The 27,950-nt window shown below is 40.4% G+C and overlaps 1 long non-coding RNA gene across 1 annotated transcript; it reads left to right on the top strand.

The window, feature by feature from the left end:
• The first annotated feature begins 1,014 nt into the window (after positions 1–1,014).
• LOC135327284 (uncharacterized) lies at positions 1,015–11,352 on the top strand. Its single transcript, XR_010387387.1, has 3 exons — positions 1,015–1,118; positions 10,319–10,422; positions 11,232–11,352. It is a non-coding gene; the product is annotated as an uncharacterized LOC135327284 (long non-coding RNA).
• Positions 11,353–27,950: the final 16,598 nt, after the last annotated feature.

Here is a 27,950-nt window from a genome sequence, read left to right as displayed (position 1 = left end):
TCTTCCATTCTTGTTCTTTCCTGCAAATTTTGACACCTCAGGTCAGTTATGGACTATTCTCAATAATCAGCATGGGATGGCAGCTCTGAAACTTCAGAGTTTTACAGACTTCAGCAGGCTGCTCCTCTAAGCCCTTACTGTCCTACAAATGCAGTTTTATTTTTTGAGACCACCTGCTGCAAACCACTCTATAAGAGCTCAGAACTGGCACATTAGGCTCTAAGGAACAATTGAGCAATGTTAGTTAGCTAAACTCTTCCAGAAAGATTTCTGAAGCAGGCACACGGCTGCCCTAATATCAGCTCTAATGGTTAGCATTTGGCCAAACTACAGGCAGTTAAAAGGCAGGGTGTGTTAGAGGAAAATATTGGATGGCTTTAACTATGTACAGCATATAATCTAAAATATAGATGTTTATCATGGTACAGTTACCCCTCTTTAGAGCACTGCACCAATTTAATTGTGCCTATACAGTTAAATAGCTATAAAAATGCACAAAAAGAAAAGCTTTTCACTGATTAATTCTCTGATATATTTAGGGTCTGAGCAAACAAATTGGTTACCACATGATCAGCTAGGCTATAGACTTACAGTATGTGAGATAACATGTTTCTGTATGTGTTAGTGTTCTTAATTCCTAGAGGGAGAGCACACATGCTGGCAGTCACTGTGGACTACTTGATACACTGGTTGGCCTTGCTAATGCTGTGATAAACTGTTGGTGACTTTATACCCTGGAATAGATCTTCACAGTTCATAGAGGTTCAAATATACATAGGTTTTTATAGATGGAGAACTTTAGACACATTCCATTAAAGAACTACTCAACGGGCCCAAACCTGGGTGAGATATCTCAGGCATGTGATGTGACCCAAAGTCCCTCTCCAAACACCTAAAAAAATAGCTGTTTTTTCATATACGGTGGGTATTTAGCATGTGAACACAGTCGTACCTAAGCTAGCTAAAAGTGAGATTTTTTTGTCTTCACAGGATGTTGCAACATCATTCAGGCATGCCTGAACTAATTCAAGTACCAGAAGCCACGGGAGCCTGTGGCTCTCTGCATTAGGATAGGAACAGGATTGGGTGGATGTGTCTGTGATGCTTTGACTCCAGAGGTAACTCCGGTATTTCTGCATGGAATTGCACTGCATGGTGTGGATACACCCTCGGTCTCTCTGTGCCTCAGTTCTTACCTAAATCACAGAGAATTTGCTGGATTGTGAGCTTTTCGGATACAGAAGTAATGAGTTCATAATTCCCTAAAGTAGATGGGCATGGAATTAGGTTCTTTACTTTAAACAGTGAGGTTTGATGTGTGTAACACTACCTATCAGGTTTGGCTTAGAGGTGATGGGCAGAAGGGCAGAAATTAGTATATATTTGGGAAAAGCTTTTTGCCTCGAATTACTTTTACTGTGCATGTTTCACTTCTGCACTGTCTGAAGGGCGCTGTGCTAGGATTCGCTCCTGCTGATGTGGCACTAGAATTTCCAAGTTTGTCAAGCAGAAGGTATTCCCGTTACCTCCGCCTCCTTTTGTGTGCTGCAGCCCTACAGACGTGGCAGCTTCCTGCACGGCTTCCCGATTATATGGTATGCATGCTGTATGTCCCTTGTGATGGACATGACAAGAAAAGAGTCAACACTTCCAAATTAAAAGCCTCACAACACAAAAAGAGGGAAGAAGAGAGGAATTTGGAACAAAGAGGAAAGTTTTTTTTTTTCTGCAGAGTAAGTTTGGTAGTGGCACAGTCTGACACACTGAGACTGAGAATTTCTAGATCTCAGGATTTAGGAGTTTTGCTTGTTTTTGTTACAGTTCTTCAGTGGCATATAAGAAATTACTGTTATGGTTTGATTAAAGCTTGAAAGATCAAGACTGAAATTTGCAAGGGAAATCTTTCCGCCTCTTTTGCCTGCCCCTTTTGAAAGGGAGAGAGCCTCAGTCTAGGAGGCAACATGACTCAGTCCCTGAGACTTTTAATTTTAAGTGTCTAGAGCTGCTGTGAGTGAGGCCAGGCTGTGGAACACCCGGAGCCTAACAGGGTTTTATGACCCCCTTCCACGTCATCCTACAGCTCTCAAATCCCTGGAAGAAATATTCAGGCAGAGAAGGGGGGAAGGGAATCCTTTGCTTTTTGACCTGCAAGTTTTCTTGCACTCTGTCGAAACGTTTGCATCTTTAACACATAAGCAGACGTTTTGCCAACATTCATTCCAAGTGCATTTCTACTTCCTGTGGGTTTCCAAGAGCATTTCTACTTCCTATCAATTTGTTTGGAGCACAGAAGAAGTTAACGCTTTCTTTTTCATGCTAGAAAAGGTCATTTTGCCTCCCTTTTCTCTGCCTGTATTTCATCTATTGTGTGTTAAAAGTTGTTTTTTCTATCACCTCTGAGACTTTCCTTTCTTAAATATAAAGCTACTTGGGTGTAAAAATCAAGGCTAGGGTAGCAGCAATATTTCTGAAAGTCACAAAGAAGAGAAATAAATCTAGAGAATATTTCTCAGTTCTCTGCCTTGCATAGCACGTAGTTTGTTACAGAGCTAGCTAAGTAAATTGCTAGCAATTTGCAGCTAAGCATAAAGCTGCTTGCATTTGTTTTAGAGAAAACACACAGAGAATGAGCAACAGTATTAGCGGCACTAGGAAGAGCAGTTTCAGTGAGCAGCAAATGTCTAAATTTCCCTGTCTCTCCCCACTCTCCTAAAAAAGTTTCCCCGCTCCTTGCCACAACATAAACACTGTATGTGGTGGCTTTCTTTTCTTAACTTAATCTGAGCTGATTCACATAGCAGTGCAATAAAAGAATGAAGAAATCATCTGGAAAACACATGCAGGATAGGGACAGGGCTTTGGACAGTCTGTGCAAACTAAGATAAAAAGAATCTTATGGAGGAACTCTGCTAAGTGAAGCTGGCTCATTTCACTTTATGACGTGTCAAGAAGATGCAAACGATAGACCTTATCCAGGCTAAGCACAAAGCCTGGACAAAATCTAGGAATAGCCTTCGTTAAACTGCCCCCTGGATCTTGATGAGTAGATGTACCAGAGCGCAAACTAACGAGGAATCTTTAATGGTTACAAATAAAAGTGTTTTAAATCAATGAGATTCTAGAAAATTTAGGATCACCAATGAAAAATGAGAAAATAATTTTGTAAAACAAAAGTTCAAGATTTCTGAGGATGTTTCTACTTGTTCAAGGTTTGATAAATACCATTTTACACTTCTTGAAAAGTTTTTCATAATGCTTTTTAATAGTTTCTGATGGTTTTGGTGATCGGCCTCCTCCCTTCAGCTTTAGTAAGATAGATCAGAAGGAGTTGATAAATATAAGTTTATAGTATTTAAAAAAAATTCTTTAAGTCAAAACATTCCTGGAAAGTTTACAAATACCTAAAGTTACAGTAAAACTAATTAAACATCAAGAAAACATTCTGGTCTGAAATACCTTAAAATCTTTTTTTAAAAGTTTGCATTAAAATTTTTGAAAAACTCTTTCTAGAAATGTTTGCCAGTAGGGATCTTTGGAAGTCAGTTAATCCAGCTTCCTGCCTGAAATGGGACTATTGCAAACACTGTATCAGGTCAGCCATGGCTTGCTCTAGGTGAGTCTTGAAAACCTCCAAGAACAGCAGTTCCATGACCTGAGTAATGTGTTCCTGTGCTGCACTATCTCCTTGATTGGGAACAGGTGCTGCGATGTCTATGTCAGACACCTTCAGATGAAGTTTTCTTCTTCCACCCTCCCTACTCATGTGCTATGAGGTAGGACAAGAAGATAATTCAATTTATGAGGCTGTTACTTTTTTTTCCTCTCTGTTGAGATTTCTGATCAGACCCTTCCCAAAAAGTCGGGTGCAGCAGATGGGCAAATGAATAGGGAGCTAAGATGCAAAGAATTTTGCAATAACATTGGCAAAACAGTGGATGAAGTAAATTAGTCTTCCTCGTGGCTAACTAATGAGAGAGATTCTTTGGGGTCATTCCCTGTCTTTTGCTATGTCATCAGACACTCCAGTCTACATTACAGGGAATAGGTCACTGCACTTAATTCTCATATTTTTAGGAAGGCAGAAACACTTATTCATGAGAAATTACTTAAGCGACAATTCATATAATGAATGGAGAAGAACAGTAGTTGGGGACAAGTTTTAGAAATTAGGCTAAGAAAAAGTCTTGCAGTAGAACAGCCTTAGAAAATATGATCTATCTGGTGGCCCATCAAATATCTTTCATTATAAATGTTTGATTTGGGGCATTTCATTTTTGTCTAAAAAGCTACATGTAAGTTCTGTCCTATCTAGTATTCTCAGAACTTAGCTTAAGCAGGATACTAAGCCATTTGAGAATGACACCACAGCAGGAGGGAGTGAAAGACTTTGGTGAATAGGATTATAATTCAGAGTGATCTTGACAAATCAGAGAAAGGGAGCAAATAAGGCAGTGAAGTTCAAAAAACAAACACAGGCAAAGTAAATTTAGTGCATAAATATACAATGAATAGTTATTAGCTGGATAAAACCACTCCAGAGGAGGATCTGGGGAACACAGGGGAGTCTAAGCTGAGTCAGAGCCAGTGATATGGCCTCCTTGCAGTATTGTCTGTTTCACTGGGGAGTATGTTAATAAGAACATTGTTTGTAATTAATTACATTGCTTTTTTCAACACTGATGAAATGTCAGCTGTGTTTGCTTTTGAGATGCATAGCAGACAAGCTGGAGAGAGAGAAGAGTGGGGGGAGAATGAGCAAGCACTTACCCAACAAGGTAGAGAAGAGGTTTTACAAATCAGTTTTGAGGGAAAGAAGATTGACTGGAGGAATAATAAATATTTTTCCATTATGTGAAAGGTTGCTTACATATCCTCCTGGGACAGGACAGGAAGTTACCATTTGATATTTTAAATGCAAAGAGACTTAGTTTAGGTATTAGAGAAAAACTTTCTAATAACACTACTTACCTACTGATAGTATTGAGGGGTGGCAGAATTGCTTTCCTTAGAAGTTTTAAAAGTATGTCAGATTATTTGTTAGAATTTGTCTAGAAATATTGAACCCTGCTTAGGTTAAATCAGAGAGCTGAAGAGATCAATTAAGCTGACATTTTCATGTCCCCCCCCAGCCCTACATTTCTAATAGACTTAATTTCTTAGAATTTAGATAGCCTTCATGCTAAAAGATTAAACCAAATGTCTATCCCAACAGCCCAGCTTGGAAAAACCTTGGCAAGGAGCTGGTAGCTGTTCCTGACAAGAGGAATGTTGGTGATCAAGGACTGAAAATCCTGGCAAAGCACATTAGGTCTCAGAATCATGTGTACAAAACGACTTGTTACTTTTGCACAGATCTAGTGATACAGTATGGATGTTCTGATATGAAACCTCTGATTTTGCCTCTAAGCTACCTGAAACTTGTCGGCCAAATGTTGCTTTGGACCTGAAAAAAAATCCAACATCCCTGTCCATGTCTGGATCAATCTGGCTATGGCTAAGGTGGTAAATTAAACAGTGCCTGGGGACATTTCTGGGCATTATAAATGATCTATACTGCTAGAATGGTCTCTGGGCTGCTTTTGGTCCCTGCCAATTCACCGTCTGCCAAGCAATTTCTGGTACGTATTCCAGAGGTCATTTCCCAGATCGTCTTTGTATGCAGCATAAAGGTGAAAAGAGTTTGCTGGCCTAGATGTGTGCTAGTACATGATAACTTGACTCCGTGGGCAGAAAATTTCTGGGCACATCTAATACACCAGTACAGGCACAGGTACTTTGTCTTCATTATGAATCCATAGATGTACTCTTATTTATACTTCTAATAAGGGCAAAGAGAACATTTTCAATGCATAGATGCTGAGACATTTTAAGAGAGACTTCAATATTGGTTCAAAGTTATATGATTAAAATATGAGAAAGAGTATTTTGACTGGTGTTCAAGAATTATTAGACCATTTTTGAAGGAGAGATCTAAGCAACTCTGCCTGTCACCTAGGTTGCTTTTTAAATCCATATCAGTGCTACCAGCCTCAGAGAAAGATAATGTTCTTTTTTTTATTACAGATTAGAATTTGTGAAGTTCTCTGTACCAGGTTTTATGCTCTCGTGACAGTGACAGCCAAGTACTGTTAATGTTGCTTTTATTAGTAAAACAGTTTATTTAATAAAGACCTGTCATAGATCTCATCTATCCAGTATAAACTCATTAAATGACTTAGCAGAAAAGTTTAATCAAAATTGCTTTCCTTATAATGGATTTTATTGTTCTGCTGGCAGTTATTTGCCTTAGGCTTGTACTTTGTCATTGTCCTGAATGGATAAAACGGATGGAACAGACACTAGAAAGAAGTAGGTTTTCAAGTGCCGTCATACCAGACAGACCAAACTATCCCATTACAGACATCAGAAAAAAGCCATCTGATTTTAACTGCAAATCAGGCTATAGAATTTCTCAGCTTGGTCTAATTCCACTCAGCCCTCTGAAGATCTTTTAAAAGCTTTCAAAATGCTTTCCTCCTACTTCCCACCAGTCAGGATCAACAGCATCTTTTCAAGACTTTCTTCCCTGCTCACATAGATATGTTGTCTGTACTTTTACATAAAATCATTTAATGCAAGAACTTAAAATGAAAGAGAAGGCTGATGCTCAAAGAGTGCCTGATGGCACTAGGCACTAGGTCAGAGACTGCTGACATATACCTTGTCTAGAGCACTGCCAGCAGAAGTGACCAGTCTTCGAGACAGCAGCAATGACTGTTGGCTTTGATTTTTGTACTGTTTTCCAAATCAGTGTTTGTCATTTCTGATGGTCAGATCCAAATGAATAAAACAAAATAGCAGTCTATATAATATGCAGTATTTTAAACACTCCCCTTATTTATTAAGTTTGTAATGTACTTACAGTAATCATCTCTGTTTTGAGCCTTATTTTTTTCACTCCTAATTGCAAGCCTCTGAGTTGGCCTTAGGCTAATAATGTTCAAACTGTTGAAGACAGTAAAATCTAAGAGCCATGCTTTGCTACTCCAAGCAAAGACCCACACTCACAAAATCATGGAGGACCACAGTGCTATACTTGTCATTATCTACCTGTGATGTCGCCTGCCTCCAGCATGCCCACTTATCTGATGTCTGTTAATGAGCTATTTTTAGTTGGTCTTCCAGTTGGCCTAAGAAAGGAAAGGCCACTAACTGCCTTAGAAACTTTCAGAAAGTCCTGCCTGTGCTTGCATCTACATTGCCAGGTCACTTTTCTCTATGTTCATTGACAAGCCAACTGTCTACTTTGAATGCTATATCATAAAAAACTGTTTATTTTAATGGCTAGAAATATTAGCATTGTAGTAGCAAGAAGAACACAAAAAGTCACTTCCATGGCTATAATCTCAGGTTCCTTCTTTCCTTGGTTAGAGTGAAGTAAATGGCATCGTTCTTTTTTGATGTATAACTGAATTAATGTTGTAGAAAACTGTGGTCCCATCAAACCTTACGGGTAGAACCATTTCATCTAACTTCAGGTACCTAAAACATAGCTGCTGGCATCTGAGCATCCTTTATTGTCTGTGGCTGGTTTTAGGACCTGATTCCTTGTGCTTTAGATTGCTGTGATGATACTGACCAGATCTCCATATATTATACTCAAATGTAGGCATCTGCATTAAAATCAGATGAATCCCATCCACTTTACATTCTACTTTTCTGAGGATATAGATGACAAAATGTTTTGGGATTGCACAGACCTATTTTCATTAACGGGATTTCCAAGAGCAGCAGCAGGAATTGGATGATATGTCATGTTGGCCACCCCTGGTGAGGTCTGAGGTAAGGTCAGCCCCTGCACAGAATGTAACAGCCTCCTCTTTCAGCTGTCATTAGTTATTACAATAGACTAGTAAGGACAAATGACATTTATCCAGTGTGTTGACAATAGCCCCCATTAGGGCATGCCACAGCTCAATTATCACAGCTTAAGTGTGTCTGAACCTGTGAAAAAGGTCCAGCGAGTCCTAGCTCCTCAGATCTTAATTATGTCTTTGGTGCCGGCAGCTTTTTTAGAGCTGATTACTTTGTGGGTTCTATATATGATTTGATTGGTGGCTATGGCTCCCTGACATCACTCTATGTGCACAACTCCTGCTGGAATCAAAGCTAAACCAAAGTAAAGTAAAGCTAAACTAAAGCAAAACTGAATAGCTGGATATGTTCTGTAACATATGGTTAGAAAAGTAGAATCACAGCAAAAGACATACTATTGCTTCAACAGTCAGCAGTGGTCTGATACCTAAGTCTACATCCACTTTGTGAAAACTTTTTGCTACCATCCAAACATAACAGAATAGATGATAGGCCCCTTGCTAAGAGTTAAGTGTCTTTTTGGATCTGGTCTTTGGGCATCTAAGATGCATCATGGACACCTAAATTTGACAGCAATTGAAAATAAAGCCATCAGTCTTCACAGGGGGCCTACATTTTGGTCTGCGCACTTTGCTCTTTCACTTGAAAGATGGTTACAGAGCTTGCCCAGTGAGGTTAGGCACCTTGGCAAGATGGACATTTTAGCACTACACAGGCATGTCTAAATGAGGTAACCTGACATGCAGGTATGCGAATGTGTGCCTGATTCAGGCACATTCAGAAGAGCCTTAACACTGTACTGAACACAAATCTCCTGTGTTAGATAGATAAATTTATAAACACTGACTCTCTGACTTGAGCTGCACCACATGTTATTCAAACAGGACTAGAAGAGAGCCTGCTAACAGACTAGCCTAAGAAGCCATGACCTGTGCTCTAGCAGCAGAGGTTGAATTGGATGCATCTACTCACAGCGGCCCACATCCACAGAGGAGCTCTGTACTGTAATACTGGCTCACACAGGCACATCAGTAACAGGAAAAAATAAAAGCTGACAGAAAGCATTACAGATTCACCCCTATCTTTGGCTTTCTTTATGCTGGATTACAGAGTACCTCGGCCCAGTGTACTTGGATCAGTGAGTTCTGTTCCCCAAACTGGCTGCATAAAAGCTAGATGAGGTGACGTGCGCTGTTGCTGCACTCAAGGCCCTACAAATGCTTTTATGCTCTCAGGCTGATGTGCTGTCCATTGGTCACCCAGTGCTCCTGATTAAATAACTGTACTTTCCAGCCAGCTCCAATGTGGGAAGAAACTATTTAGTTCCAGGGTTAGGGAAACCTAATGCTGATGGGTGGTTTGTAAGCACTGGAGTCTCAGCTCTGAGTATGGGTTGTGACACCTGCCAAATAAAGCATATGCCCAAAGCTGTCCCAGCCGGCCTTGTACCCCCTCTTGTCCATCCAAACCAGTTGTGCTCTAGAGCCCATGGAACAACAGGAAAAGGCCATTGGTGGAAGACTGTGATGCAGATGCTTCATGCATGTGCTAGGTTGAATAGTCATGATTCATCCTGGTGCTTGGTAGTGCTAGATTGTCACCCACAAGCAAAGTTTCATTGCCAGGAAAATTTCCAGCAGCAATGTGAAAGATTAGATGTGGAACTGGGCACAAGGTGGGCTTGGGTGAACCAGCGAACAATGCAAGGAGTCAAAAGCTGCATATGTTTAAGACAAAGGCAGTTTGCACCTCTGCTGATGCTCTCAAAAGCTCCACGGAGATTTTTGGACAGGTGCTAGTCAACAAATTTCTTGACGATCTTTTTGAAGGTGCCAGCACCTGAAAGCCAGACTTTTGAGACAGTTCGGGTCTTACAGAGGGGCACTTTCTTCATCACCTCTTCTCCCCTCACCACGGATGGGAGAGGTGGAAGAAAAAAGAATTGTGGAGGTGGGCATTTGGATGTGGACATCAATGTTAGGGGAAGAAAGAATGACTGGATAGAGGAATGATGGGTTCTTTCCAAAAGACAGAATAAATGTAGCCTGAATGGGAGTGACTTTTGTCCTCTAAAAGGCAAGATTTATAGCGTGCCTTCAAGAACAAGATTCAGGCAAGATGGCAGGGCTGCTGTGGTGCCTAAGGAAGAGGTGGATCTTAGTGGTACCCTGGCTTTCAAAGACAGCACTTCTTATCACTAGAAAGTTAATTTTTTCAAAAAGGAACAGAGTACCTTACCAACGTTATGACTACATGGTACATGGCAGGCTTACATGGGCATCTAACGCACCATTCCAGAGGAAACTGCTGTTTTGCTGTCCAGCTTAGCAAATACACCTCTGTGCGGTCACCCCCTGTGTGCTTTAGAAGTTGTTTTGACCCTGCCTTACAAAGCATTTTTCATCTGCAGGTCTTAAAAGCTTTTTATAGTGTGGCTAAGCATCATTGTCTCCATTTTACACAGGGGGAAACTGAGGCATTGAGAGACAACATGATTTGCCTAAGGTGACTCAGCAGGCCAGTGACACAGACAGCAGCATGAAAACTTTTTTTCAGTGGAGAGTTCAGGTTTGTAAAGTGTTTTTTGTTTTATTTTCAACTTTATGCTATTTTACATATGTATCAATAGATTATAGGGTATCAACTTTCACCTCTTTCCCTGTAAGGAGCTCAAGTGAATACATTTCCTTCTCTTTCTACCAGAAGATTTCTTGGAGATCGAAGAGAGACAGAAACAGACATTTTATTTCTCCAGCTCATCACACATTTATATAACCAGAGTGAAATCTGTTTTCTGTTAGAGCAGAGAGGAGGGCAGAGTAAGCTTTTTTTCTTCCCTTCCTCCCCCCCCGCCTTTTACGTTAACAGACCCAAAAGTCGTCTGGAAACTCTGCCAAAACAATAGGAAAAAAAGAATGCATCTGGAAGTCATTAGGGAAGCTTGGAGTGGGCAGTGATTAAAGCAGCATGGAATTTCCACTTTATTATTTATTATTTATTTTTTTACAGTTTCTAAGCCAATCAAACATGACTTTAAAGCCAATCAAACCAAACTTTTTAAGTCTTATGAATATGCAAGCAAGAAAATTCCGGCCCCCCCTTCCTTTCCCAAAGGCAATTCCAATCATCTCTTCTGAAATATCTCCTCACACAGTTCCCCGCACTGTTTGGGGGAGTTCAGATAGCTTTACTTTTGCTCTGCTTTTTCTTTTTTCTTTTTCCATAGTAACCACTGGAAAATTCTACCCTCTTTCTTACCTTAAGAAACAACAGCTAGGATATTATACTGAAATTGTAAGATACAGTACTGTAATTTGTCATTAAAGCTGTAAAAAATTACAAAAATCAGGTTGCAAATCAAAATCTATCTTTTGCAGCTTCTTCACTGACAGACCCGTTCGTCTGCGGGTCGCCATTTTCCTCCTGCAGCCTGATGGGCCAGGCTGTTGCAACGTCCTCCGAACTGCTCCTGCCAATTTATGCCCTGAATGCAGTGAAAATAGCCAAATAAATGATGCCTTTCCTAACTACCTTCAGCCTTATAGGACCTCCTTCTGCTTAGCATAGCTGGTGATGCAAAGATCCAGAAACTTGATCCTTTATAATTCTGCTGAAGTTCAAATTTGTTTCAGTACATCCTCAACCATGTATAGCAGGAAGTCTAGATAGCTCTAAAGTCAGAATCAGCTGCAGTCATGAATCTGAGAACAAACTTTTCTCAACTCATATAAAAGATGAATGACATCACACTGACCACATTTTATCTCCATCACAAACAGTATGACATTTACTGATTTAATAGACACTATTCCTGGTACTTTCGAAGATCGTAAAGAAGTGTTCTCTCACTTTATATTTTCATACACACTTGTACAGTGTTTTTACCACATTCCACCGTTGGGGATGCTGTGCTTGCAAGCCTGCTATGCTCCATCTTGTCTGTAAAGAAAAGGGTGATAGATGTGCACTATTGTAACTGTTCTTGAGCCTAAAAGATGAAAATCAGTGCAAAATTGTAATGACCAGTATATTGAGTAGTGTCAGTAATGGCTATGCTACTGGGTTGCTCTCTGGGCTTGGCCAGGCATGCAGTCCCTCATTCTGCAGGTGGCTGTGCCTGGGCAGGAGTCTAGGTAAGCACAATGGTATTGCCAGAGTTTCTTAATTAACACTTTGATGATGCTTACAAGAAATGAAGCATTGCACAGGTGGAAAGTATTACAGCTATGCAGCTCTATACCTCTGAAGCATATGCTTCTGGAAATGTTTGCAGGACTTGAAATATGAACAAAGAAGAGTATAGCTCTGCAACTGAAACTTACCTGTTAGTCCCCAGCATAGTCTTATAGTCATTCTGGAATAATCCATTTCCCTGAGCTGTATAGCATCCTAAGATTACATACTTGAAAGTACAGTCAAGGAGTTCATATGCAGATGTCCCATTTCTGCCATTTCACCGGCGACAAGCCCGAGAGAGGGTGGATGAGTGAGGGTAACCAGCCAAGCCATCACCCTTTGCCCTACCCTGGTGTCCACAGCAGGATGCCAGCCCATGTGAGTTGAGCTGGGAGGGTTGCCTGAGCACAGATGATTATTTTCCACCGCTCCTTGCACTTGCTTTTCACTCTGCTTCTCCTCAAAGCTTTCGGGAAAATTATATGCGTGGATTTTGCCTCACTCTTCCTGCTGGAGAAAGAAATAGGTTTTCTGCTTCCTACTGTCTTAACACAAGTCACTGAAGTGCTACTAAAAGGATTTAGACTATGTATTGTTTTGTTCTTGGGATCTCCATTTTCTTTTAGCCTAAGATGTATACCGCAGTTCTCCCCTACATATAAGCCCCCCCCCGCCTCCCCCCCCCCCCCGCCATTTCTTTTCTCATTTGAACTTTGGAGCTGTATGTGATATTGTCTCATTTTCCTTCCCTAATGTTTTCCGTTTGTTTGGCCATTCTCAATTTTCTCCTAAAAGGCTGATGGGGCCAGTGGGTCAGCTGTCAAACTATTGCTTTCTGCTGTAAGCACCATTAAAAATTGACTGTCTGGAACTGAACAGATTTTGCCTGAGGCCAGGTGCAGATGCAGCAGAAAAATTATCACAGGCTACAATAGCACTGGGAAAAGGGTTTCTAAGAGTATGTTCCTGCTGCATTCCTCTTAATTTGCTTACAAAGAACACTAAAAGAGTAAAAGACCCCAGACGGGAGAGATGTGAGAGGTACAGCAGTGTGAAAGGCCTGAAAACAAGGGGAAGAGAATTAATGCTGACCACATGGGACTGACTCCAGATGTCTTTCCACATGGCAAAGTAATGGACTTCTCTCTCCCATGAGTAGCTCCACTGAAACCAGTAAAGCTACTTACATGAGTAAAGAATGAAGCATTAACTTCTTGGGCAGAGATGAAGCTAATTTATCAGTAGGAACAGCATGCTGGGTGCTTAGATAAACAAGCAGTAATCAGAACTGCAGTAAATTAGGGATGCTGAAAAGCCATTTTCGTGTGACTAAAAGTGGGGGTCACACATGGTGGAGCCCAGAAGCTTTATCAAAGGTGGAAGGCAGGATGAATTTCTGCATGCCCAGATACATAAGCCTGCAGATACCATTGGGGAATTAGGAAGAGGAGGAATCCATTCCAAGCAGACTCTTGGAGTATCATAATACTCTGACTCCAATGCAGGCAGGAGAGAAATGAGACCTGGTGTCAGCCCATGTATGCATGCTGTGCGGGGCTGGATTTCTGTTTTCTCTCACTAAGGAACACTTTTTTTCCACTGATACATGGGATACAAAAAAACCCCAACCCAGGACAGCAACTAGAAATCACTGAAGGTAATAACCGTTCCAATACCAAGAGAATCACAGGTAAACAGACATTGTTCTGATCACAGTAAGTTCTCCAAATAATGAGTAGGAATGGCTGGTTGCAGCTTTTTGGTGCAATCTCCAAGAACAGCAGTCAGCATTAGCGCTGCCATGCAATGGGTGAAACTGCTAAGTTTTCCAGACATTGAAATAAGGGATCTTCCAACCCAAGGTGGGTGTCAGAGTTTCAGAGTCAGAGTTTCTAAATGTTAGGAGAAAACCGTAAACCTTTTGCAGTCCTCTGCACTCTCAGTACTATAGAGGTTTTCTTTATTCCAACTTCCTTTTCCCTTTCTTCTCACATAATACTTCTGTTGTTACCTATACAGTACAGGCTGTGAAATTCTTGTATTTATGTTAGCTCACACAAAGGAGGCAGAGCAGACACAGTTATGTAAACCACAGCTATGAAATGGAACCCCAGGAAGATCATTAACATAATGTTCATTTATTCCCCTATTCTTCATTCTTCGACTTTTCCTAAAGGGAATGGAATGGATTCTGAGTAAATAAAAACCATCTCGCAACTACCTTCATGTGAATTCCCTTGCTGGTCTCATCCCAGCCTTTTAATCAGGTATTGGTAGTCAAGTAAGTCAGTGATTATATAGATTTGAACAGAACCATTCAATTCCTCAGGGACAGACATATAAACCACAAGCAATAACAGCCATTTGCCAACAGGACCGGCTGTTCTGTCACTGTTTCAGAAATTAATTGCCCTTAATTACCCACCTTTTTACAGAGGCAAGATTTTCATGTCAGGAATAAGGGACACCAGGTGCGTGGAGTGCTTTTCCAGACTTGAAGAATCAGAGGATTTTAGTCTTCAGGCTTGTCAAGCTAGGATGTTTCGCAAGTTGAGTTATTATTTTCCTCCAATATTACTGAAGAACCCTGGAAAATACCCTTCAATGTTTGCAAGGAAAAAGTGGGAGGGAGAAAGGGAAGAAGGCACTACAAGAATAGATGCACACTCCAAAATAATTCTGTCTTTCTCTGTTATATGAGGGAGTCTGCTAAATCATCCTGCTTCAGAAGGAAATGGCAGATTTGGGAGCCAGTCAGTGGCCAGGCTGTAATCTTCCCTCGTGTTGCAGGGTAAGGGAAATAAATAAAGGAGATGAAAATCAAGATGTTGAGGCAAAAAGATATACATTTTATTTATCTGTGCATGTTTCAATTACACAGAACACCCTACATTTCTGAGCAAAAATGTTTTGATAGAAAGATGTTAGGATAGAATCTTGTAGAGTGAAGACAGGATGCAGTATGCACAGGAGGGGATATTTCATTCCAGATATTGTTAAGAGTTGATGTACAAGAGAAAGAGGACTGTGAAGATAATTAAAATGAAAGTTAAATATATGTAAGTGATGCAAACAATAACATTTATGCTGTAAAGAAGGAGATGAAAGGAGGATACATTCAGTGGAAAAAATGACTGGTTTAATTTCCATACTGGATGGGAAAAAAGAGAGAGTTTTAGAAAATCTTTAAGTCAGAGGACTTCATTTAAAACTGCAAGGGAGAGATCTGGAGAGATCCTGATGTCACAGAGCTGCTAATTTGAACTTCAAAGATGACCTCAGACTCCTGAGAGAAATGGAGTGGGAGGAAAAGGGAGACATGAGCTAGACCCTAAAATAACTTCTGAGATAATGTTGGTAGCTGAGTGATTAGTAGGAGAGAAACTTGTTTCAGTGTAATTAATGGAAGGAGACAGAGCCTCCAAGAAATCTTTGCTGAGATTGAGCTTACTGACCATATAAGGCCTATATCCTGGAGTAAGCGTTACTGTCAAAGTTACAGGAACATTTAGATAAAAGTAAATACACCTGATAAACTATAACCTGGGTTTATCCAAGGGTTTGTTAACAAAGTTCTGAGACTTTTCTGTCCAGAAAGGAGTCATTTAACATAAAGGAGGTATAGATATAAGAAACACAAAAGAAACCTTATGAGAGGTCCTGTTGGCAGCCTTTTGATGGAGTCAGAGGAACAGAGACCTTCTATACGTGTTAGACCAAAGGTACATGTGAAAGTCAGATGCATCTGACAGAGGTGCTTCGACAGGAATGTAAGAACAAGACATGCACAGAATAGTCCTTCTCCTGCTATAAACGGTCAGCAGCTTAGGAACTGCAGACCTCTGGATTTCACCCAAATAGTGAAGTTTAACAGTCACTGGTGAAACTATGCTTCTTATGAATCTATCTTATCCCCCTTTGCAGATGTACATGTGCATTTATCCAGAATTCTTCCTGTAAACTTCAAGCGCAGCATAATCCTTTCACACCCCTGAACGTGCCTGCTTGTTTAAAATGAAACATCCCCCACAGCCCTGCTTTAAATGTGAACTTCAGCACCTAGTCTGTGAGTAATGATGAACAGGTGTAAGAGGAGGGTCTAATATTTTGTCCCTAATAATTTGTCTTGGCTCTAATAATCTTGTCTCTAATAATTGGTTTTCCCTATGATAATGTTCTCTTTTGAACCTTGAAGGTAACTATTCATTTAGTTTCCAGCAATATCTTCTTCTCTTGACAATAAATGTCCTCTGCTGTTTTTTGAGAGGACTTGCTGCTGTTTTCACTACACAGTATCTGTAAAAGATCCCTTTGGATCAGTCCTGCTGGCCAAAACAAGTGTCTTCTACAGAGCATTGCAAATGAGCAGCATAGTGTGCTGATTTTGGCTTACTCATTTCCTATTCCGCCCTAACATTTTTACAATTAAACTCCTATTTTCAGATTTCCAAAGAGTGTTCCAAAGTTTATGATTCCTTTAATTATGGCTTGAAGTAGAGGCAAATGCATTCCAAGAAACCAACAATTACCTGGAACATGTCATTACACTGAGACTTATGGAGATCTGGACCATTTGTGAAACTCCATGCAACATAACTGAAGAAGAAACTGCAAAAGATGGATCTGACTAGGTTGCGATAAAGAGGTCTCAAAATACTGCAGAGCCTTCAGTACAACCGTTGGTACCATAGAATTATAGTTCAGGTGGAACTGCCATTTAAGACTCACAGGGTAAATAAGGAGCATTTTTCTTCAATGAATTAAGAAATTGAATAATCAGAAGTGATTTATTTTTAAGACATTATGGCTGACACATGTGTGCTTCTCAGCTTTATTGCTTTTGACAAGCTGGAAGATATATTCATCAGAGACGCAACCAAAAAAACCTGAAAATTCAGTACAGAACATGCTTTCCTTAGCTTTTGCTTACAGTTAGCCATGATGTTCTAAATCTTTACACACCTGTTTTTCCTGAAATATATCACAGGAAATGTGCTCTGAACCAAATAACATTTGAAACTAACGGAACTTTCCTAGTATCTTGGTGAGATACCAGCATATTGTCTTGTGGCTCATTGTCACTTGGGCTGTTTTGACCTTTGTTCCTAAAGGTTTTAAGCCTTTTAAGACTGCCAGAGAGCCCTGAGGAGCATGCTGCAGCCACTGGTATGCAGGGTCATGTGGGGTATGTGATCTGCAGATGTTGCCGAGAGAGACATCTATCGCACAGTAATTTATGTTTTGTCAATGGGACTCAGCAAACCCTGATGATCCCTTCCTATCCTGTATTTCACTGTATATACTCAGTATGTTTTAGGCTTCTTGTTCTCAGGTGTGGAACTACCAGGGTTGAGTTCATTTTACTAAAGGTAAATGTCAACAATAAAGGAATTTGTATTTGAACTAGTCACTCTATTTTAACAGACAATGGAGGTCTAGTCAGACTTCTGGGGTGGTATCTTGACATTGCACTGTAGCATGGTGTCAGGAAACGATCACTCACAATGAAAATATGAACCATGACAAGACTATATTCTGCAATGGCTTTTAAATTGTCCACATATTGCCAGGCCTGTAAAGTGAATGTGATAGCTGACAAAAATAAATTTGTTTACAGTGCTTCATCCCAGAACACGAGAGAAAGAAAATGGAGGGAGGAGAGCTCCATCTGCAAAAATGTGAGAGCCAGGAGAGAAAGACAGGTGCATCAACTAGGCACAATGTTTTATGTAGTGTTTCTAGCTTTCTTTTGCCTTTTTAATACACTGATCTCTTTTGCAGAGCAAATGTAAATGTTAATATATTTTCAAACTCAGGTTGATTTTCAATATTGGCCAAAACTGGACAAACTATATACATAAGGCTAGGTTTCTAAATCATTACAAGCACCAAGAGAGGAACTCCATTTAAGGACTGTTTTCTGAAGGCACCTGGTGCTCCCCCTCAGCATTGCAATACCTCAGCGACACTTCGGTCCCTGCACAGGTGCTCAGGCAATGTCTGAGCAGAGTTATGTGTCTGGAGAAGAGATGATCAGAAACCAGATGCCAAAACTGGCCAGGAAGGCAGAGGGGAGTGAAGCACACGGTCCTGGAGAAGCGAATGTCAGGACTCGGAGCATTTCTCCCTGCTGGGGGGTTCGGCTGGGAGCTCGAACCAGCTTGGTGCCAGCTCAGAGCCAGCACACCTACGGGTGGCCCTCTTCCCACTGCTGATGTGGGGGAGAGGCACCCAGACGTGTGATGGGGAGGCCCTTTTGGGCAGTCCACATGTAAATAGGCTTGGGGGTCCTCCAGCTGTGAAAATCCTGTCCCTGCACAACAGGATAAGCTGGGGATGTGGTGCAGGGCAAATGATAATTGTTTTCAGTAATCATGAAAAGAGACAGGGACAGAAGACATGTAGGAAACCTCTTCAGAAACTAGGCACAAATCCTCTAGCAATGCTAGCCTGAGAATTTATACCCCAGCTTGTACAGTTTCACAAAAGTGGCTTCCTGTCATAAGGTTTCAGAACCAGCAGCAGATATTTGCAGATGTTCCACTGTAAATCTATTACAATAGAAATGATCTCTCTTCTACTCTTGTTTGAATGCGTTCTGTGACATTTAGCCTTAGGCTATAGATCAGTGTAGATCACACCGTCCACCATCTCTGAGGTTAGACAGGTGTGCTGATCTAATGGAGCACTTTTAAAGAATAATGGGTTCAGCACACGGCTGGGAGCTCTCTGAGGCTAGTTGGCAATACTGCCTCACTAATCCACCTTAAAGAGAAATACAGATGCTGCTGGATTTTGCTGACAAGCATTCATGAGCTTTGAAATTGACTGTGAGCATCCTGCTGTGTGGATTTTCTTCCCTCCTTTGTTGGACTGCAGTAAAGAGTGGTCAGATCACTGCTGTGCTCCTACTGTACCTGAGTGCCACAAAGCAGAGGTGATTTGTGACCTCGTATTTGCATCTCCTCTCACTTAAGCCACCTGGAAGTCAAGGGTTCCACCAGAACTAGTTCTCTAGTCCATATGCATATTTTATGATGGGATGACTTTTTCCTCGGCAGTGCTTTTACACAAACTATAAAGGAAGACTGGATGGCAAATTTAGACTGAATGATTGACTTTTTGACAATAAAAACTAGGTGGGAAAACTCTCCCCCTTAGAATATAGTTGTGCAGCTTCCATCTCTGCAAATCAACCTATCAGTGTCTTGTTTTCTTATATTCACACACCTATCTACACATGAACATGCACATGTCCATTATCCATTGATTATTCAGGGTTACGCAAGAGGAAATTCTCATGCCATGGGCATAACTAATTTCTTTCACTTTGATGCATTCAGAAGCACATGGGCACATGACTTTCTCTGTTCTATGAACTGAAAGCCACTCAAGAGGCTGCAACGATCATTTTTGTTTATCATGGCAGCCAGTCATGTGTTGAATATTAACTTGCATGCAATATGAAATTCCAGAATCCAAAAGCATCTCACAACCAGCAGCACTGGTCTGGAGAGCCCCAAGAAATATTGCAAACCCAGCAATAAAGAACAGATATAATTGACGTAGTTAATTAAAATATCAACAAGGCATTCAGAAACTGCAGTAATGCTGTCATGGCTACAGGGCTATCTCTACTTTTGGTCTTTGTAGTCCCATGTATTTTATAGATGCAAACCTGCATGCAAACCTCAGACTAGGTTTTTTGGTACTGAATCCATACATAGCTCTACCGAAACCTCACTGCAAGTAGTAGGCCTCATGCTCTGACCCTTTTTGAGGCAGAACCCAGTGATTCTCCAAATCTTAGACTGGGCCTGAGCATTACCTTGTATCCTAACTGGAGTTCCCAGCAGGCCATCTGCAGGGCGGTTTGTTGGGAACCATGGCTGCTGCTGATAATTAGACTTATCTAGAGATAATTAATTAAACAGAGTGCTGCCTATTGCGACATCATTGACACAACATGAGAGGGAGTGAATTTTGACAAAATAAAAAGACTATGTGGTGGGCTAGTTTACCTTCCATCTTAGCATATTTAACTACAGGCCCATAATCTTTGGATTCCAGATATCTCCTGCTCTCCAACAGTCTCTAGTTCTTTTTTAGCAGTCAGCCAAAGGACTTTCCCTTATATGTGTACTGTGAATGAGGACTACCTGATTTAGTAGGTCCATATGGTATTCAGACTTCAGATAGACCTACCTGGCATTTCTTCGTATTCCTGTAGCAGCTGTGATTATCTGTATCCAGGATCCGTTGCCTAGCAAATTGCCAGTGACAAAATCAGTGTGCGCACACAATATCTGTTGGCACTGGTACTGGGTCAAGGTATTATTATAGGTCAGACCACCTCTAATCGCTTAGAAGACTGACATTTGCTGTTTAACTGTGAATACTGTGAATACTTTGCAATGCTTTAAGTTTTAATCTGCAGGTTCCCCACTGCTAATATTATTGAGGGTCATTCTGAAGAATGTAGCTGACATTTTCACACAAATAAAGCAACATAGTTTTGCATTCTCCAGTTTAAATGTTAAAATTGAAAAGGAGTCCCCAGGAAGATGGGAGCGAACTCTCACCTGTACTACCACTTAATATTTGTTCTGGGAATGAAGAGTAGTTGAATAATGGTATATCAGTCAGAGGAGATGAAGCCCTTTCCTGCAATGCTGTTATCCACTGGCATTACCAAACATGCCCGGATGGCTCTAGGCAATCTCATGGCCTTTACTAAATTCCATTAATTTCAAACAACCATTTTTTTGGTGACCTTTGAAAGATAGGCTTTATTATTCCCTTGTAGGACTTCAGTATGCTTTGCTGTCTTGTGCAATGAGACTGGTGGCAGACTGATCCCATTTAAGTGAGGGGATTTTTTTGGGCAGTACCCTATTCATCAGTCATTTATGGGAAATGGGAAGGTGATAACTATGATGTCTGTAAAATCCCTTGTCATTGCCGGGAAAGCAAAACTCTAAAGTAAAGATATTTCTCATACACTTACACTGTGAATTCCAATGCTACTGAGAGATATATGATAAAACACACCTTGGGAATAAATGTATGTATGGCCTTCTAAATTCTTTGCTCTCAAGGTGTTTGGTAAGCAGCTTTTTTTCTTTTCTCTTGTACATTTTTCCTTACCCAGATCCTGTGACTTCTGTTTTTAGTTATGCTTCTGTACTGCCAGCCTGAAACCAGTCCAGCAGCTGTCTCAGTCGTTTCCGCCCTAAGCTGACACTCTTTCTCTCTCTCTTTTTCAAGCAACTCTTGAAATACATTTTGACCATTGTTTCTGGAGAAGTCTCCAGAGGATGCTGACGTGTCAGTCAGGCCTCCATATTTAAACCTGGGGATTTGTTCCCCTGTTGCACAAAGTTGAAGAGGAAGTGCTCCAGTTTTCTGATACTGAACAAGCACAGCTGAAGGAAATGTCTTCTCAGCTGATGTCTCCCTAGCAGGAAAGAAGAATATGAAGAAGGCATATCAACAAGCCAGGATAAGAAATTGCCTACTCTCAGTATGGGATTTAATAAAACATTTGAAAGCTAGTGGAAAAGAATGTCAGATTCAGAAGTATATCTTTAAAAGTTCTGGAAATGGGTACATGTGTTTCAGAAGAAACATCAGCCAGATGTGCTTATTTGTCACTGTTGGCTATATGATGGATGCTGTTGCAGCAAGGGCTGCAGGTGTAAGGAATTCAAGCCCTCTTCCCCAGCATTTCAAATACCATTAACAAACTTGTGAAAAAGAGGAAAGGTGCCCGCTTTGCCATGTACCAACATTTCACTGATGACTGCATGTAAAGCTGAAGCAGGCACAGACCTTCTTCAAAGGGCAGGGAAAGATCAGGATGTGTGTGATCTTGGTCACGTGTATTATGTACTATTGGGGTATACATCTAACCAATCAGTGCTAACGTTGGAAAGCACAGATGGCTAAAACATTGCTAGCCTTCCCGCCTCTCCTTGAATCTGTGTTCACAAATCTACATTAAATATAAAATAGAGATTTAAGTATATACATGTGGTAATATTTACCAGTTCCTTCTGGTGGAGGCTATTCATATTATGATGTCGGTGAACCCATTAAATTGTGTATTCCTCTATGAAAACAACTTCCCTAAGTGTCCCCTATTATTTGGCTGTATCTGTATATCAACTGGCTGCAATCTGTTTCACTTTCAGGACCAATGCCTTGGTGCCCTCCTTGTCTGCACCACATCCATGCTAGTTTGCTTCAAGGCTTGCTGCTGGAGCAATCCAGATAGTTCCCCCCGGGAGGAAACCTAGGCGAAGTTGATAGTAGAGTCTACTCTAGTATTCACTCCAGGCTGGCCATGTAGATGCAGACTGCACCAAGTGTCTGGCCACCGTGCCATCTCAGCTGGCCTTACACAGCACAGCATCATAAATGCAGTTCTTTGGAGTAGGTCACCTCACTACTTCTAGTACTGAGACCTGAAAACCATAGAAATATATTAATGAGGTCTTGGGTCTCTAAGAGTGCTGCACAGATTCAGAGGAGACCTGGACAATGTGTTGTGAAGAGCAAATATCCAACTAGTTTGAGCAATATGGAAGCAGGCCAACTGACAGCAGTTGATCTTGAGGAGTGGGCTCACATGAACTGTCTTTACTGAGCTTCTCCTTTAACAAACTCAGTGGGAACACAAAGCCTCCCAGTGCTACCCAGTGCTTAATGCTTGGTCTTGTGACAATGTGTTCTTAGTGTATTCTGCCCAAATTAGTTCTTAGGACCGTTCGTTGAAAATTCAAAATTCAGGCTATATTTGCTTTCAGTTTTTTAATAACCTTTTTTCAGGCCAAGATGGAGCCATGTATGGTAGATTTTGTCTCACCCAGCTTGACAGTTTTTCGAAGTCAAATGTGTACATAGGAACTTACCAACTGAACTTGCCACCTTTTAAACAGACTATCCTAGGTGCTCGTCCTCTACAGAGGACCATTTCTCTAGCTTTCAGAAACTGGGGCTGATGAAGCTCATTAATAGATCCCATAGCTTATTGGATGATTCATGCTCAATACAAGTTTGAAGTGAGCTTCGCTCAAGAGCTTTACAGCATCATGTACCCTACCTTAATTCTGAATGTGACCCATCCCATGGTATCAGAATATACAAGGTATACTTAAGGGTAGTCCAGCATATTTTATTACTTAATAAAAGAAATCATTTTGGTTCAGCTGCTTACAATAGGCATAAGTCTGCTTCAAATCAAATCATAGCTCTCTCAATTTTGTGTCTCCTGGCCTGTGGACTGATTAGGTTTTGTGGGTTGTTTTTAATTTCTTCTATAAAGTTCTGTCAATCTGTATGCTACTGATTCCTCCAGGCCCAGCCCAAATGCTACATATCTTTCCTCCTTGCTTAATTTTATTAGACAAAAACAATTAGACACTCCCCGTTTGGACCTGTATCTGAAAACATACAGCTCGGCGTAAAACCTGGCAGCGTTTCTCTGGGGAGGTCAAAGCGAAGAACTTTCAAGGATTGCTTCACATCACTGGAAAATGAAGTTCAAAAGCAAGCTGGAGGACTGCTCTATGTTGTAAAGAAGTGCCTTCAAAGAGATACAATTAGTAACACACAAAGATCTGGAAGGGACCTCCTGGTCATTGCATGCAGTCCACTGTTATCATAGTGCCCTTCCATACTTTCATCAGACCATGATTAAATAAATTTGGTTTCTTGCTTTGGTTTCTTTCTTGGTTCTGTTGAACTTAATTGCTCTGGTGGTTAGAAGCCTCAAAACTTACAGCCAAAACTTATTATCAAACTATTTAAACCTATTTTTTCATGCATCAATATTGTTTACAGGGTTAGATAGTAAGTCTACCCCTCCGGTGCTCATCCTTCCTATATGATCACATAAAATACTGTGTGATTGGAACTATACCCTTCTGTGTGCCCCAAACATTGTCCTTTGTATTGACTATACTGATTAACCTAATAAAGATGGTATCCTCTGCCTACAAACCTTATCTGTCTTGCATCCTCAGTTACGATAACACTGCTATTATGCTACTTAACCACTTATGTGAATATTAGTAGCTTGGTTTTGGCTAATGAACCTTAAACAAAAAACAGAGTCATGAAAAGAGCTAATGATTTTCACTGGTAGACTGTATTTACAATGACAGTAGTGATCTGAGAAGTTGCATTATTTTTCTTAATGACACTTTTGATAAGCTTCATATGTTAAAATTCAGCCAGATTGAAATTGATATATATAGTTACCTGCAGTCTTTTTGGCAACAGAAGAGTTTGTTCTCTAGTATAAGATGGGAAGCATTTTAATTCCTATGTATGGAAGCTGAGGAAAAGGAATTTGCTTGCCAGTTTGTCAGCTGTCCATCATTTTAAATACTGTAAGTTATCAAACAAATTACACTGGAGGTCATACTACTTTAGTGCCTAATTTGTTCAGTCAAAATGTTTCTCTGTTATGTTTCCACTACAGTTTCATTATTTACAGTCCAGTCCCACACATTTTGCTATTCCATCTTGCTTACGAAACAATTAACCTCTTCTTTTTAAAATACTTCTACACCCTTTGTGTAATGGGACCCACATGTACTGTAGACGCCAGCCACTACTTTTCCTAGAGGTTACCAAAAGCCTGTCTTGAATCTTTTGTTAATGTTTTGCTGCTGTAAAGCACTTTCATATCTACTGATCTTAGTGCTCAGTAACTTTTTTTACTACTTCAGTCATCTGCTTTAAGTAATTTCTCACAGAAATAAGTTACAGTAGCGTTACACCAAAAACAATACTTCTACTGTTTCTGGGAGAATAAAATTTGCCAGGCTTCCTGCAAAATAAATACCTTTTGCTGGGCTAGACGCAGAGAGATTGAGTTGCACTCAAGCATGAATTGTGGTCCCAGCTTAGAGAAGTGATTCAAAACCAGCTAAAATCAATGTTAAGACATTAGCACTTTGCTGTTTCTATTGACTCACAATCTAGAATAATTGGCTCATGATAAATATAATAACTGAAGCCACCAAGGAAAATCGTATCTTGAATTCTGTTCTTAGTCTGTTTTAACTCCACTGAAGTTTTAAATGACAAGGAAGTATGGTCTACGTTACCCTAAATCCACAGAGAAATGCGCCTTCATTAGTATTTTTTCCATCGAATAGCTATTCTTTAAGCTACTAATACTGAAAAAGAATTAAAATGAAACTGCTTTCACTTGTCTTCTTCCCTTTCCTGGAAGTAGCTGTGTCAAGCACTGGGGAAATCTGGAGTCTAATATAAAAGTGGAGACTCAGCTACAGGACAGACTGTGAACACAGATATGGGAAGGCCTGTAAGCATCATGCAGTTAAAGACTTATTAGGTTATCACAGGAATATGAGATATGATGTCAATTTTCTGTTGATCTCAGACTAGACGTTACTGTATTAAAGTACACTTCATTGTGCAGTGATCTTCCATGAATGACTACAATTCACTGATTTATAAAATGGCAAGGACCATCACTTTAAACAGCCCCCCCCAAAATATGGTACTTCCAGAGCATATACTTTCATCCTGTAGAGCTATGGCAGATAAACAGAGAACAAAAAAGTCTACAAAAGTGTGGTGCTAACAGAAACAAGTTGCAATGAGCTTCTCTCTCTTAGGCGGCAGGACTGTGACTGTGGAGCTCTGCTCAAGCCATTCCACCTCTGAAGGGAAGGGAAATAAGATGGTGCAGGCTCCTCTCAGGGCTCCTTGCACAAAACTACTCCCACAGACATCACGTGATTCAGGATGCAGTTCATCCTCGCTGCTTCTGAAAACTTCAGCAACTTTTCTTCCCAGAGCAACTTCATCCATTACTGAATGGGAGTGACTTCACTGTAGAAAGACAGAGGAGTTTATTTTCCCCAGCCACAATCTTGCATCTTTCAGGCATACAAAAATTCATTCAGACTGAAGAGTGAAAGAAATGCAACCTAGAGGTGACTGCACAAATCTCTATGCTTTCAACTTTGCTCCATTCTCTGTATAGCCCAATGTCTCTGAGTTTGCTTCATTTTATGTGAAACTGATCAAATTCATATGTAGCTCCTCCAGTTAGGTAAGTATTTCCATAAATGCAACAGTAATTAAATTCAGCTATTGGCAGAAATGTAGAAAGTATAATGCTGCCAAAAACTGACTTTTCTATGCTGTAAGTTTAGCCTTTCACAAAGAAACAGAGTTTGAAAATCTATGCAATAGCTTCACATTTCACAGCTTTAAAAACTCTTTAATTTTAGCCAGAGATGATCATTCTTCTCCTATTGTATATATATTCACTATGCATGTCAGTTCAAGAACGACTGGCTTCTTTCAGTGCTAGCATGACATGCACTGTAGACTAGTATAGAAGTTACTGCAGTGCCTGTAAAGAAGGCCCACTGCAACATCGAACTAGCATCTAATCTAGAGATATGACTTTTTTTAATGCACACAGTTCTACATGCAAAACGTTTTCTACGTGCTTTGCTGAAGCAAGCCAGTGATCTGTGGGATAAAGATGACAGGGAATTATCTGAAATTAAAAAATGTAAAAAAAAAAAGAAAAAAAGAAGTGACGTGGCTGTAAGTAGCAGTCGGTATTTAGGTTCAACCAGAGAAGTTCATGCCTCAGACTCAGCATGCCAAATAAAGTTCTTCTAAATGATAGAGTGGGAATTTCAAATAGACTCTGGCCAGCTTGCTCAAATTTCTCTAGAACCGCAGTGCAAGGCATTGCAATTAGGCTGGGCAAAAAATGGCAGGAGTGAGAGCTAGCTTTTGTTCAAAACTTTCATCTTCCATATTTGGCTAAGGGGCCAGTTTCACTCACTAAGACATCTTCGTATACATGTAGTTTCACTCATGAAGCAAGGTGGGATAATTCATCAGTGTACAGTGCATGTATTGTAACAGTATGGGTGAGTATCTCATACTCTGTTCACCAGAAGTCTTAAGGAACTCTTATTTTTTAATCTCCTGGCAGTAGAGTATGTATGTTGTGCGAAACCAGTAAGTCCAAGGATTTATACTGATTCCTGTGTTGTACAACTTTTGCAGTGAGACTAGGGTTTTCTTCATGATTTAAACAACAGGTAATTAGTTATTCATTACTAATAGGAAAAAAAGCAGAATCACTCCTTTTATCGTCATTAAGGAAATTGGTGCTCAGTAGGAATGTGTTAGACATTTCTCTATATATGGAGAATATACATTGAAATAATTTAAAGGTAATTTAAAGATTGTATGTTTTTGTATGATTGTATGCTGTGAGAGCAATAACAGCTAAGTACTCTCCTTCAGCTTTTCTGGAAGAAAGAAACTAAAACTTGTGGAAATCTAGAAAAAGTGCAAAAGAGAACAATAGCTCTGCTTCACGCTCCTACTTCTGCCAGCCACTTCTTAATCCTGTGCCATGAAACTAAGATAATAACTGAGCAAACATGGCTTGATGTTTTCTTTTTTCCACATATGTTCTGGGCTACTCACCATTTGCCTCAGCTTGTATGGTCTCTTCCACCAGTGTGATGTGGACTTTAGCACTGATGCCAGGTTCAGGGCAAGCAAGAATTGAGCACTGAGTCCCTTGACTCTGGTTATAAAGGCATAGGACACAGCATCCTTGAATTTCACTTGCAGACTGTATGGCAGATTGTATCCTGTTATTTTGGTCCATATTGCAACAAGAATATACTTTTAGTCAGAATGACCTATTTGAAGCACTAAGAACAACAAACTGAGAAATACAGTTTTTATGAGAGCACATCCTAGGCAGTCCTATAAATATGTATGTATCCATACCCATAATTATGTGGGTATATGTCCCATTTGTGCTGGTCTCTACTAAACGGACTACAGAACAGTCCCCCTTCCAGAAGTGGCTGTATTTAGAGATTTAAGGAAAA

Source organism: Dromaius novaehollandiae, chromosome 2 (assembly GCF_036370855.1).
Source record: "Dromaius novaehollandiae isolate bDroNov1 chromosome 2, bDroNov1.hap1, whole genome shotgun sequence".
In the NCBI taxonomy this organism is placed as follows: Eukaryota; Metazoa; Chordata; class Aves; order Casuariiformes; family Dromaiidae; genus Dromaius; species Dromaius novaehollandiae.
The sequence above is the reverse complement of the archived record's forward strand: the minus strand, read 5'-3'. Positions and strand labels throughout refer to the sequence as shown.